This window comes from Furipterus horrens, unplaced genomic scaffold (assembly GCF_987537825.1).
Source record: "Furipterus horrens unplaced genomic scaffold, mFurHor1.1.pri manual_scaffold_2, whole genome shotgun sequence".
NCBI lineage: Eukaryota > Metazoa > Chordata > Mammalia > Chiroptera > Furipteridae > Furipterus > Furipterus horrens.
The window spans coordinates 21,792,428-21,807,419 of record NW_028327172.1 but is presented as its reverse complement, the minus strand read 5'-3'; positions in this window follow the sequence as shown (position 1 = coordinate 21,807,419).

Sequence of the window (14,992 nt, the reverse complement as noted above, 5' to 3'; positions counted from 1 at the left end):
AAGTGTGACAAAACCACACTTTGATAAGTTATCAATTTATGTCTTCTTTCCTTTCCTTTTTCTGTTCCATTACCTTTTATGTGAGCTTGTTCAGCAAATGATTCATTTGAAACATAAATAATTTTTTAAAACAGATGTTATCAACTCCAGAAACAACCTGATATTGCAGGAAAATAATGAATATTTTAGAACTTTCATCCCACAGTTTTGCCAGCATCCTTTATCCTGGGAATTGTATAAAAGATGTATTCATTTTCTAGGGAAAAAATCTACAGTCTCCATAAATTTCCATGATCTAAAATGCCATGTCTGTTTTCAGCACATGAATTTCGCCCACAAAAGACTCGCAGTAAAGTATGTATGCCTCATAATCTTTGGTGTGATAATATTCTGCACAATAGTATAATACTACTACTATACTCTGTGTGGTGATTTTCATCCAAAGACTCTTCTACATTCCATTTATGAGGCAACAAATACTTAGAGTCTGCGATGGTCATTTAGTTGTTTACTGGTAGTGGTACACAGAAGGATGGAGTGTGCTATCCCTGGCACAAAGAGTTCTGCTGGAAGTTTAGAGAGAGAAAAAAATGTCTCTATACTTCAGTGACTACAGAGAAAACACTTGTAGAAAAGAGAGAAAGCAAAGTTCCAAGAAGTACGTATTTATTATCTGTGTGCTCGTTAGTTGGAACTCTTTGTCAGTGAGGTCATAGTTTTCATCCCAATGTGGCTTATTTATCTTAGCTAGTTTCCTTAATCATAGCATGCATCTGTAGCCCCAGCCAACTGCTTGATAAATCTCTCTTATTGGTCCAAAGGAGGCCTGAAAAGAGAATAAAATATTCTGTGAAAATCCACCATGATAATTGGAAAAATAATTAAAAATGCTTGTTGCCCTGGCTGGTGTGGCTCAGTGGATTGAGTACCAGAGTGCAAACTGAAAGGTCACCAGTTCTATTTCCAGTCAGGGCACAAGCCTGGGTTGCAGTCCAGGTGCCAGGTTGTGGGTGAGGTCCCTGGCTGGGGTCATGCAAGAAGGAACCGATCAATGTTTCTCTTGCACGATGATATTTCTCTCCCCCTCTGTCTTCCTCCATTCCCTCTCTCTCAAAATAAATATATAAAAGCTTTAAAGTGTGTGTTCAGCCCTGACCACTGTGGTTTGGTTGGGTGTCATCCCGCAAAGCTAATGGTTACCAGTTCAATTCCTGGTCAGGGCACATGTTTTGGTTGTTGGTTTGGTCTTTTATTGGAGTGACTACGAGAGGCAACTGATTGATGTTTCTCTTCCTCTCTTTCTCCCTCCCTCCTCTCTCTAAAAATAAAAATAAATAAAATATTTTTAGAATATTGATAAATTGAACTTTACCAAAAATAAAGTTTTTGTTCTTTGAAAGACACCAATTAAGAGAATAAAATGACAAGCCATGAACTGGGAAAAAACATCTACAAATCATACATTTGACAAACAGAGGTGTATCCAGAATACATGAAGAATTCTTGAACGTTAACACTAAGGGCACAACACAATTAAAAAATGAGCAAGAGATTTGAACAGCTATGTGGCCAAAGGATATAAACAGATATCAAAGAGGCACATGAAAGGTGCTCAATTTCATTAGTCATTAAAGAAAGGCCAACTGAAACCATGAGAGGATCCAGCTATAAACCTATCAGAATGGCAAAACAACAAGAAAACCTGACAATACCAAGTGCTGATGAGGATGAAGAGTAGATAGAGCTCTTATACATTGCTGGTGGAAATGCAAAATGGTAGAGACGCTTTTAAAAACTGTTTGGCAATCTTATATAAAATTAACTTATACTGCCCTGACCAGTATGGCTCAGATGGGTGAGTATTGTTCTGCAAAGCAAAAGGTTGCCAGTTCAGTTCCTGGTCAGGATACATAACTAGGTTGTGTGTTTGGTCCCCCACTGGGGAGTGTACGAGAGAAAACCAATGTTTCTCTCCCTCCCTTCCCCTCCCTTTAAAAATAAATAAATACAATATTTAAAAACAATTAAACAGGCCCTGGCTGCTGTGGTTCAGTGGATTGAGCGTCGGCCTGTGAGCCAAGGGTCGCTGGTTCAATTCCCAGTCAGGGCACATTACTAGGTTGCATGTCAGGTGCCCAGTTGGGGGCACAAGTGAGAGGCAACCACACAGTAAAAAAAAAAAAAAAAAAAAAAAAAAAAAAAAACAATTAAACATATACTTTATGACCTAGCACTTCTACTGTTAAATATTTCCCCCAAGATAAGTAAAAATTGTTTTCACACAAAAAACATATACTAATGTTTATAGTAACTTTATTCATAATCTCTAAAGACTGGAAGCAAAGCAAATGTCCATCAATTAGTGTTAGATAAATGAACCATGGTACATCTATATAAAGAAATACTACTCAGCAATTAAAAGGAACAACTATTGATATACGGAATAATATGGAAAAACCTCAAATACATTATGCTTAGTGAAAGAAGCCAGATTCAGAAAGACTACATATTGGTTGATTCCATTTCTATGACATTCTGGAAAGGGAAAACTATAGGGATGTGGTTGCCAGTTAAGGCAATTTAGCACTAGATAGTTATGACATTTCTGAAGTTCCTTCTTTGTCCCTTTTGCTGAATATTCTTTATCTCCCAAATTTAGAGTGTTCCAGTACTTAATTCATGGGACTTTCGTATCACAATTTTTCCTTGGTGCTCACATTCAGTTCCATGGCTTCAAATACCAGCTATCTGCTAACTCCCAAATTTATTTGTTCAGCCATTACCTCTATTCTGCACTCCAGACTTATTAAACTAATTGCCTAAGACATTTGAACTTGATAAACTAACAGTATGTCAAACTTAACATGTCCAAAACCAAGTTTCCGATCTTATTCCCCAAACCTGCTCTTCTCCCAAGCTTTACTATCTCAGAAAATTTTAACTACATCTTTCAAATTGCTTAGGCCAAAAACAGTGCAGTCCCCCTGACCTTTCTCTTTCTCTTACACCCTACCCTAGCAGCAATTCTTGTATAGTTTATCTTAAAAAAAAAAAAAATCCCAAATCTCATCATTTCTCTTTATCCCCTACTACCCTAATCTTCTCCAAGATACAGTAATTTCTCACCAGGATTACTGTGATTGACTTCTAACTGATCTCCCTGCTTTTTGCCCTTGATCTCTGTGTTAGTTCAGATGCCAAGAGAGGATTAAATGTACAAGAAATTTATTATGGGAAAATCCTGTGGGAAAAAATGAGGAGGGGATTAGGAGAGACTAGGAGAGCTGTCAGATTATGATGCAAGTTGGATGCCCAAGGGAAAGAAGGAAGGTTTGGTGAAACAGTCTTAGGCTGCTGTGCAGTTAAGAAAAGTCCTTGAACCAAAGTCATTTGTTAGGGCAGTCCTGTGATTCCTGGGAATGGGCCTGCTGTGCTCAGTCATTGACTGAGTGAAGCCAGTGCAAAGAATGGCCTCGGAACGCTGCAGCTGGAGCCCTCAATTATCCTTCTTGCAGTACTCCATTGAGAGGACTTTTTGGTACCTACTCTATCCCCTTCAGTATATTCTCTATATAGTTGTCAGTGGGCTGCTAAAATGTGGCCGTGTCATGTCACTTCACTGCTCAAAACCCTCCATTCATTGCCCATTTGCTTCAGAATTAAACAAAATTCCAAACATGGGCTCCCCGCTGCTATAAAGAGGTGGGATCAATAGGTCCTCAACCCCGAAAGTGAAGCATTTGTGGTAGATGTGGGATAGTCTGACCTCATCTGGTAGTCTGCTCCGACCAGATTTAGTAACAGTTGGAAGGCCAGAAGGTATTAGCTTCTTAGAAAATGTACAATTTGACTTCCCTGGAATCTTGTCATATTTTAAACCATTTTCTAAGAGTGTTAGTTCCTAGGATACAGAAGGGATTGTGTTACCATACAATAGACTTACTTTTCCAATGAGAGAATGAGGAAAGTATGCATGCTTGAGGTTTTCTTGAAGTATCCAAAGATTCATCTGCAACCAGGTACTCTTTGGTTGTTTAAGTAGATTGGAATTTTCCTCTTAGTCTCCTTGTAAACTAATTTGACTCTGTTTTCTATTCACCCCTAGAGGCTGTAGAAGACTCTTTCTCAAATTAACATTCAAGAAAAGTAGAAAGAACAGGGGCTACTTAGAAAAATGGTCAACTGCAAGGCTGGGGAGGGGAAAGACAAGATGGATTTGGAACATCTTATTGTATCAGAAAGTAAGGAAGTGCTGAAAAACTGATGGAGACACAGGAGCCAGCTTGAAGGGAGTCCAGTTGATCAAATATTAGTCAATTTGAGCATTACAATAAATAATAATAGGAATGGATTATAACTCATTGACTAACAAAAAAGAACATGAGTCTATATTATTACATAAAATATATCACCATTTTATAGTCCCCATAGTAATAATTGATTCATACAAGAATCACCAATAAATACTAAAACTATTACGCAAAGAGAAAAAAAAAAACAAATAAAACTATTAGGTGAAAAACTGTTGGATAAAAGGCTACTCATATAGTCTCAAAGTATCACCCTGTAGCATACTTCCTAATTACAAAAGAAAAAGGTATTTTTATATTAAAGAAATTTAGGAGGAACTTAGCAAAATGAACAAAGTTAACACAATAATGAAGCAAACTGACATTAAGATCCCCTCAGGTTTGATGATTCACTAGAAGGACGCACAAAATTCAAAAAAGCTGTCATTCTCACAGTTATAGTAAAAGAAGATAGATGAAAGTCAGCAAGGAGAAAAGGAGTATGAGGCAAAGTGTAGGAGAACAAGAGTAAGCTTCTAGTTGTCCTTTCTCAGGGGTGCCACGAGGACAACTGTTTGACAATACGTGTGAAGTGTTGCCACCCAGAGAAGCTGAGCTAAGTGTCGGTGTCCATGGTTTTACTGAGAGTCAGTAACATAGGCATGTAGCAATATGTGACTGGCTTTAGGTACCCAGTCTCTAGACCTCCATAGGTCAAACGAATCCATCATGGTCCAGGGCCTTAGGCATATAAAAACACATATTTACTATAAATTGTTATAAGCATACATTCCAAGACCTAAGGCATACCAAAACAGTCTTTTCAGGCAGGATATTCCAAGGGCTCAGAGATTATCTCCCAGGATCAGGCCAAGGTCCAATCCTTTCTTTAGAAATTGCAGATATTGAGCAACTAAGCCTGCTGAGTTAACCTTTATGTCATACCGCCTGATAGGAAAAGGACATGAATTGACAATGTAGTATCCTGAGAAACTTTACCTAGATCTAGTCATTAAAAACCATCATTGATATCCAGATTGACTGATATTTGGCAAAACAATTGTCCTGACTCTTAAGAAATGTCACTGTTATGAAAGACAAAAGTAAAAAGATGGAGAACTAGTCTAGATTACAGGAGACTAAAGAGACATCATGACTAAACACTGTGTATGATTCTTCAGTGATTGTCCTTTATCAAAACAAAACTAAATACAATCGGTATAAAAGACGTTATTGGGACAACTGGGAACGTTTAAATACGGACTGCATAGTAGATAATAATACAGGTGTCCCATGCTTTTCCAAAGTTTGCATTAAACCACTTCACTTCTGTGAAACACCTCCATCATTAGTGCCTGTCTTCCCTAACCAAAAGAAAGCTGAAGAGAATTTTCACTTTTATAAAAGTGGTGAAAGCGAAAATAGCTTCAGTGTTTATTTTGCAGCAGCCATTATAGAGGCAAAGTGCACTGCCCACCCCTGTGGCCCCACTGAGCAGCCCTCTCCAACCTCCTTCCCTGGGAGCTACACTCAGCATCTTAACATCAAGCCACCATAGCTTTGAACTGTGTCTGTGAGCATCTGTGCTAACTGGATGTAATTAAGTGTTGCAATCATGGTGAACAAAATAGACATTGTATATACGTTAAACTGGTCTGTGTACATCGCCTGTACTATTTACACAGAGAAAGAATCTTGAAAATTGCTGAAGTTTCTAGTCTCTTAGTAGCAACGTTGTCTCCCTTATTTGGCATCCAGTAATGGATAAAATGCAAAGTCTATTTCTTGAGTGGATTGATGGGTATAAAAAGAGTGGTGTGTGTCTATCATATGATTCCTGCTTTTATTATATGTTAGTGTTATTTTAGGTATGGGAACGCTCAAAAATTTTTATTTATTAATTATTTTTATTTATTTATTTATTGTGGTAAAAACATGTAACATGAATTTTACCATGTTAACAAGTTTTAAATATACAGTCTAGTAGTGTTAAGTATATTCACATTGTTGTGCAACAGATCTCTTATAGAATATTTTCATCTTGCAAGACTGAAACTTTACACCCATTAAGCATTAATTTTCCCCTTCTCCCCAGCCTTTGATAGCCACCTTTCTACTTTCTGTTTCTATGACTTTGATACCTCATTTAAGTAGAATCATACAGCATTTGTCCTTTTGTGACTGTCTTATTTTACTTAGCATAATGTCCTTGAGGTTTATTCATGATGCAGCATATAACAAGACTTCCTTATTTTTCAAAGCTGCATAATATTCCATTCTATGTAGATACCACATTTTTTTTTCAGATTGGTTTTTGATTATTGTAAAATTGCTATGTAACATTATATGTATTTCAGGTAAACAACATTATATTATAATATTTGAATACACTACCTAGTGTTCACCACTGTAAGTCTGGTTACCATTCATCATCATAAAATTGATTCCTTTCACCCATTTTGCCCTCCCTCCAACTCTCTTCCCCTCTGGTAACCAGCAGTTTGTTCTCTGTATCTGTGAGTTTGTTTTGTTCGTTCATTTGTTTTGTTTTGTTTAGATTCCACATATAAGTGAAATCATACAGTGTTTGTCTTTCTCTTACTTATTTCACATTGTATGATACCCTCAAGGTCCATCCAATACCCAGAAGTGAAATAGCTGAGTCATATGTATATAGCATTTTCTTTATCCACGCATCTATCGATGGACATTTGGGTTGCTTTATTTAACCTCTTCACTATTGTGAATAATGCTGTAATGAAAATAAGTGTGCAAATATCTCTTTAAGATAATGTTTTGAATAAATTTGGATGTACATCCAGAAGTGGGATTGCTGAATCATATGGTAGTTTTTTGTTTTGTTTTGTTTTGTTTTGAGTTACTTCTATAGTATTTTTCATAGTGGTTACACTATTTTACATTCCCATCAACAGAACACAAAGGTTCCCATTTATCTGCATCCTTACCAATGCTTGCTATTTTTCGTTCTTTTAATAGTGTCCATCCTAATAGGTGTGAGATGATATCTTATTGTGTTTTGATTTGCATGTCTCTTATGATTAGTAATATTAAGCATCTTTTCATATGCTTTTTGGCCATTTGTATATCTTCTTTCAGAAATGTCCATTTAAGTCCTTTGTCTATTTTTAAATTGAGTTACCTGTTTTTAGTGTTGTTGAGTTGTAAGAGCTCTTTTTATATTCTGGATATTAATGTCTTACCAGATGTATGATTTATAAATATTTTCTCCCAAACCGTAGGTTAATTTTCACTGTTGATTGTTTCCTTTGATGCACAGAAGTGGTCAAGTTTGATGTGGTCCCATTTGTCTCCTTTTGATTTTGTTGCCTGTGCTTTTGGTGTCATGTCCAAGAAACTGTTGCTAAATCCAATGTCCTGAACCTTTTCCCTTGTGTTTTCCTCTAGGAGTTTTATATTTTTAGGTCTTACATTTAGATCTTTAATCCATTTTGAGTTAATTTTTGTTTATGACATAAGGTAAGGGTGTAGCTTCATTGTTTTGCTTGTGACTATCTAGGTAGCGATTGATCTTTAAACTTCCTTTTTCGCATGTCTGGCAAAGATCTTATTATAATATCATATTATATTGATTATAGAGGGCAGGATAGTGGTCTTTTCTGGTTTTTTAATTTAACGTGATAGGAAAAGTTCTCAGTTTGATTATATAAAAGGTATGTATGAAATTTCTCTGTAAATATATTTGAATACATAAGCAACAAGTACATTCTGATACATCTTATAAATGTATAAAAGAAAAAAAACCTGAGCAACTCTAATGGTACTTCGTAAGTACTAATATAGAAAAGTTAGTTGGATAGAAAGAGTAATAACAATAGGAAGAAAGTAATTTATTACTTAATTTGCTTTCCAAAACTTAACCTGTAATAACAGGGATCTTGCTTAGATAAGTAACACTGAAAACAGGCTCATATACCTGCCACAAATTGTGCTAAGTATTTCTCTGGAAAAAATAGAGGAATATCTTACGTAATATGATAGTGGAAGATGGGACAAAACAAGGGGTATTGGATTAATTTAATTAGTGTCTTGTTGAATTTAAGAATATGGTGTCCTACACATGTGCAAACCTAGATCAGCAGCAGATTTAGAGAAGCACTATTAGACTGCACCTGTTGGAGTCCTCAGTGATTCCAGTCCTTGTTTAAGGCTTCCACTTGGAGCTGGCAGTTGCTGTGGGGATTAAATTATTTAAAGCCTTCAGCTGGCCAGTGTAGGCAAGCAGTAGCTTAGAAGACACTTAATCTATTTTTTAAAATCTGTTCCTAAGTTTGCTTTGCTTAGGCTGTAAGACTTCATGCATCACCCACCTGCCACATTCTGGAATCTTTTTGTTAGAGAGGGTAAATTTATTCAGGGGGAAAAAGGATCTTTAAGGAATATCTATATTTTAACACAGTTATTTTGAACATAAATGATTTTTAATAAATATTTTGCTAAACAACTAAAAAGGTATTGCTTAAATTTTTTTTGAAAGGCAATTACCAAGTTACTTATTTCAATAGCTATCTTAAAGTATTATTTTTAATTATAGTTAGAGGGGTTTTTGGTAACAAACAATGTGTGGACTCTTTCAACAGGAACATTTTAAAAAGGCAACTCCATGTATATCAAGTAATTTGGTAGGCCATTGTAATATATTTGACTTCTTTTTAGAAAACAGTATCACTTAATAAGCTGTACTGTGCACCCAAGTGACCTAACTGGGAGTTGGGATTAAAACAAAATGAAAACAAACAAACAAACAAAAAAACCTGCTAGATAACGCTGAAGCAGAGGATTTATTAGAAAAATACACTTATATGTAATTAATCATTAGAGGGTCCAGTGTATTTTTTTCACTGAGGAAACCTACAAATATCTTCTTTTCTACCAGAAATTTGGTCTACTTTAATTCTATTACTTGAATTTGTTAGATGCATTATAGATTAAATCAATACATTTCCAAAATGAAGAACTATGATTTTGACATTATTCGCTGTCTGAAGTTCTTTCTTGGCTGCCCTCTATTATAACAAATCTGTTATTTTTCCAAATTGTGGCATATGAAATATGGTAACTATGGTGGTCATGTACTCTTTATTTTCCTAAACTTTATGTGTAGAATTTTTGGAACAAACAAAACCCAATGAAATAGGAATAATATGTTAAATGTAGAAGTCTAAACTCAGATTACAGGTCTGAAGATTTTTTATTTGTAAAACTAACAAATTTCATCACCTTCTTTCTTTTCCTCCTTAAGACTTTTCATTACTATATTAATTTTTTAAAGAGATTTTATGTATGTATTGAGAGGGGAAGGTAGGGAGAAAGAGAGAAATAGATAGGCTGCCTTTCACATCAGTTACTTCTTATCTGCTCTCCAAAGGGGTGGGAAGGTGAGGACCAGGCCTGCAACCCAGGCATGTGCCCTGACCGGGAATTGAACCAGTGACCTTTCACTTCACAGGAGGACACCCAACCAATGGAGCCACACCGGCCAGGGCTCTTCACTTTATTTTTAGAAGCTTATTTGGGACATGATAAGATGAAGGCAAAAATTTTAGGTATGTAGAAGATGAAGGAAATCAATTTAGGACAAACGGCCTTTTAAATAGACAAGATAATAGTTGAGCTATTCTAGTGCAATTTCTTACTTGACTGCAAGTAAACCCCAACACAAGTGGAATATGATTTCATTATAAATGGTGGCAGCTTTTGGAGAGTCAACTTGGGCAACTCAAACCAAATGACCTAAACATTTACACCAGCTAATTTTAACTAATATTTTTTCCCAATCACGCTGAGTTTCATAGTTTCTCCAGTTTGGTTGCTTTAAAAATGTTTACATCGGGCACTATCCCAGAACCCCACAGGCAAGGCTTTTAAGGAGTGCCAGCTCTATTCCCACTTCTAGGCCACCTCCCTTGGAGTCTTTCTTGCTTTCAGCAGGCTCCCTAGGGATTCAGCACTCATTCCTGTACTACTCACAGCTGTCACCACCTGCTCTACTTCCTGGGGTTCCTCCCCCACCCCATCCCACCTAAGACTCGTTGTGGTCTGATCCAGTTTTTTTAGCTTCCCTCCCCTTCCTTTCTGCCTCTGAAAATAAGTATGAAGCCTGTTTATATGCTAAAAAAACAAAGTGCTGGGATGAACCTAGAATCCAGCTGTGTCTACCTTTGTCATAAACATATCTTTTGTTGGAGAGCCATCAACCCTCATGTTCCTAACTCCCCCTTAGAATCTTTAAAGAATAAAACTGAGCCCTGGCTGGTGTGGCTCAGTGGATTGAATGCTGGCCTATGAAGTGAAAGGTCCCTAGTTTGATTCCCACTCAGGGTACATGCCTGAGTTGTGGGCCAGGTCCCCACTTGCGGGGTGGGGAGTACAGGAGGGAACCAAACAATGTGTCTCTCGCACTTGGATGTTTCTCTCTGTCTCTTTCTCCCTCCATTCGCCTTTCTAAAAATAAATAAATAAAATCTTAAAAAAAAAAAAAAAGAATAAAACCCAGAATGTTTATTTAACTTCTCTTTAAGCTATTTGACTTTTCAGCTAAGTATCACTTTGCCTAGAGCAGCTCCTTACAGCATATGCAATGATTGTTGGCATGAAATAGTTAAACAACAAAATTTTAACCTTTTGCACCAAGAGGGGCTGTTGAATGGTATCAAAGGGAGCAAGCACTGGTAATTTGGCTACCCTGACCTGCTACACTCACTTAGACTCACCAGCCTGGCCTCTATAGGCATCTAATTTTTCCCTTCTTGCCTTAGATCTCTCTCAGTTGAGTGCTTATCAAGATTAGCTGATCATGTCTATAAATTTCTAGTGTGTGCTATTAAAAGACTATTACCTGGAGTTCAGAAGTAGTGTGTTGGAGCCTTGATTTCCCAATATTAGATGGGTAAACATGATTCTTTCCCCATTGGCTCAACTCCATAGCTCTTAGACTCTCCTCATGACACGCATATCAAAGGTCGTTGGTCACAAACAATCTGTGGCCAACACCTAAACTCTCACCCAGGTAAGGATTCAAGATCTCTTTGCTTTAGTCTGATTTGAACCATGTCATATATTAGCTCTCCTCCAATCCCAAGCTGATTGAATTTGCATCCTGGTACTCTTATTTTTCCTCATTTGGATATAATTATCAGTTTTCATATTCCACACCTGGTAACTCCATAGAAGACTGCCTCTGGCAATTTCCTTTGACCTAACAGAAAAATTAGATTAAATCCCTTCAAGAACAGGGGTCATGTTGTATCTTTTTTATCCACAATGCCAAAATGGTGTCTTCTGTGTAATATGCATTCATCATCAAATTTTGTTGTTAATGATGATGGCATTGAAGATTATAGCTTTGACAACTAGCTCTAATTTAAGAAAGCACCTCCATAAGTCTTTATCTTTGCATTGACATGGTAGATTTACATTTAGCCTACAGGGAGATAATATGGTGTACTGACTATGATCATGAACTCTAGAGTCAGACTTCCTGCATTCAAATCCTTGCTCTGTCACTTTCTAGCTAAGTGACCTTGGTCAACTTATTTAGCTTCTCTAGGCCTCGGTCTCATCATCTGTACACTGAGAAAAATGACAATACTTTGTAGGGTTGTTAGGAGGATTAAATTAGTTCATACTAGTAATGAAGTTAGAACAGTGTTCAACACTTAATAAGCACAAAATGGTTAAACAGACAAAAAGTAATCTTTTAAAAAACTGATTAACTTCTACCCACCTAAGTAGTATTAAAATATTGTAATAGAAAATGTTTTTATATGGTTTAGCCAAGTTCCAGAATAAATTTAATCATAATTGCTTTGCCTAATATTGAATGCTTTCGGTTTCATCTTTCAATCACTAATAACAATCAACCAGTGGGGGATTATGATGTGGATTACTCTGAAGCTTAGCGATGAATGTCAATAAATGTCTTTTCTTTTTACAAAGTTTCTCCAAAATGGAAATACCTAAAATAAAAATAAAGTAAAATAAAATGGAACTACCTTTCACATAAAATAGATACTCAGAAAGTGTGTGTTTAAGTACAGTAAAAGTGTTTAAGTGTTTGTTTTAAATTTCAACATTTTTTCTTTACAGATTAAAACTTATTAACATATGACAACACTTTAAAAGGGAATGATTAAAGTAAATCAATGTACAGCCTTAAAATGGTCTGCTATGTGGCTGTTTAAAAGAATGTAGTAAATTTATAGGTACTATAATAATATGGAACAACCACCCACCTATATTGCGACAAGAAAGGAAAGTGTAGAACAGAATGTATGGTATGCACATATACGCTTTTGTAACAATCATATTAAATGGGTCACACTCAAAATAAGGTAGAAGTAAAAAGCAAGTTCATTCCTTCCCTTCATTATCTCTTTAAACCCTGAAGAAAATCTTGTGCAAGATCATAACTTTCTTGGTCACTTTTAGAAAACTAAAAGTCTTTGGAGCACTTTTATTTCCAATAATAGTTTCATTTCTGTAATTAAATTGGCCAGTGTAATAACCGAAATTCCAAACTGCTGTGTAAATTAGAGCTTCCTTTTCCAGCTCAGCTCCGTGTTAAGCATGAGGAAAGGGGCAGGCTGAGAGGCTTCTCAGCTTCTCAGCCTTGGTCTTCTGCCTCTCTTCTGCTTCTCTAAGCTCCTCTGGCTTTCTAGAAGTAGCAGATTCTGGTTCTGATTATGAAGTTCTTCTATGGTTTTCTCAGAGTTCCCCCAACTAGGAAACTCTGATTGCAATTCCTGTGATGTGATTGATGCTCTTCTCTGGTAGACCACTTCCATCTCTTATCCTCAGTCCTTGAGTGTCTTATGGTTACACACACACACACACACACACACTTTCTCCTTCTCCTGGGTGTCTCATGCCCCACTGGGCAGCCAATTGGGCAATGTTAAACCAATTTCAACATGGTTTTTGCCCATGAATGTACTTAACTTTCATATTAACGCAGCTCACTCCCAGTGGAGCTTGGCCTCTTCATTCTCTGCCTCTTCAGGTCTGAAACCATAGCTTCTCACCTTAGATTCCCCAGGTGTGCATCAGATACCATTCCACCATGTTCCCCAAACCCTGAGGGGTGCTACGTAGCCCAGTCTTAGAAGTGGGCTCTTGGAAGGCATCTTCTGGGTTTAAGGTGAGGGAAAACACCATCTTATTGATCTCCATGGGCATGAGGAAAACACACAGAAATAACACAATCTTTTCCAAAGAAAATCTCTCTCTCTCTTGCCAGTTCAACTTAAAGCCTTTAATACCCTCAAGATTGGCTAAAATTTGCAAAGCTGGTTTTTAATTTTTGCCTTTTAAGTTCTGTTTGGCCACTTTCTTCAGAATATGAGTGTATGTGGTATATACTATTTTGCTGAACTTTGAGGAGCAGCAGCTGAAATTAAGACAGAAAGGTTCTCATTATTGCATCCTACTTAATATACAGGGTGGGGCAAAAGTAGGTTTACAGTTGTTCATATGGAAAACAATATAATAATAAATAAATAATAATATAAGAATAAACTGTGTTTCACATATTCACCAGTGTGAACCTACTTCTGCTCCACCCTGTATATTCAGAAAATACCTCTTCATGGATACCCAAGAGACAGGTGTTTACCTCCAGGGGACTGAGGAGCTGGGGGAGAATAAACAGAGGGAGATATGTCACTGTATAGCCTCTTGTACTTTAAAAATTTTAGACTGCTCTGACTGGTGTGGTCAGTTGGTTGGGCATTGTCCCACAAAGCAAAAGCTCACTGGTTCAATTCCTGGTCAGGGCACATGTCTAGGTTGTGGGTTTGGTCCCTGGATGGGGCACCTACAAGAGGCAACTGATCATTGTTTCTCTCTCACATCAAAGTTTCTTTCCCTCTCTCTCTCTCTCCCTTCTTCTCTATCTAAACAAATTAAATAAATAAAATCTTTAAATGTCTAGATCATGTGCATTTGTTATTTATTCCATATATACAATAATCTTGTCCTGAGACACTTCCTCCCGCAAAGTCAGAGCAAAAACACACAAAAGTATGGTGTTTGTTTTTTAAAAGCAAAATTATAACTCAATACACAAAGTGAAGAATGGATGCAATTGTATAGCATTCCAAGCCAAGAAAGGCACTATATCTTTAATTCTCCATATATCTTAGCTCTGCATTTTTGTTTTGTTTGGACTAAGTTAAATTGTCTCGGTTCTTCATTGCTTATTTCTTCCTTCCTGGTGCCACCAAACTGATAGATTATGGTTGACTCAGTTTTACTTAAATTCTATTTAACATCTGATTTTGAGTCAGAGAAATATAAAATTAGATGGAAACTTAAAAATTTATTATTCAGCTATTTCTGAGGTCATGGGTGAGGAAGCTTAGGCCCTCAAGTAAGTCATTACAGAAAAAGATACTCCAGCAAGCCTTCTAGAGTGAGGTGCAGCCTGCTTGTTTTATAGTGTATGTGCCTGTCTTTTGTACTTGTTTTCTGTTTTCTTTTTTTTGTTTGTTTGTTTTTGTTTTTAAAGCAAGCATTGAAGAAGCTAGATGAGAGTATCTACTGCATTATATAACCAGTGACAGCCATTGTTCTTGCCTTGTGCTGCCCTTAAGGTTGGAGTCAGTATTTTATATCTCAAAAAGAAAATCCATTCTCCAAAGCACTAGAGGGAAGATTTTTGTAGA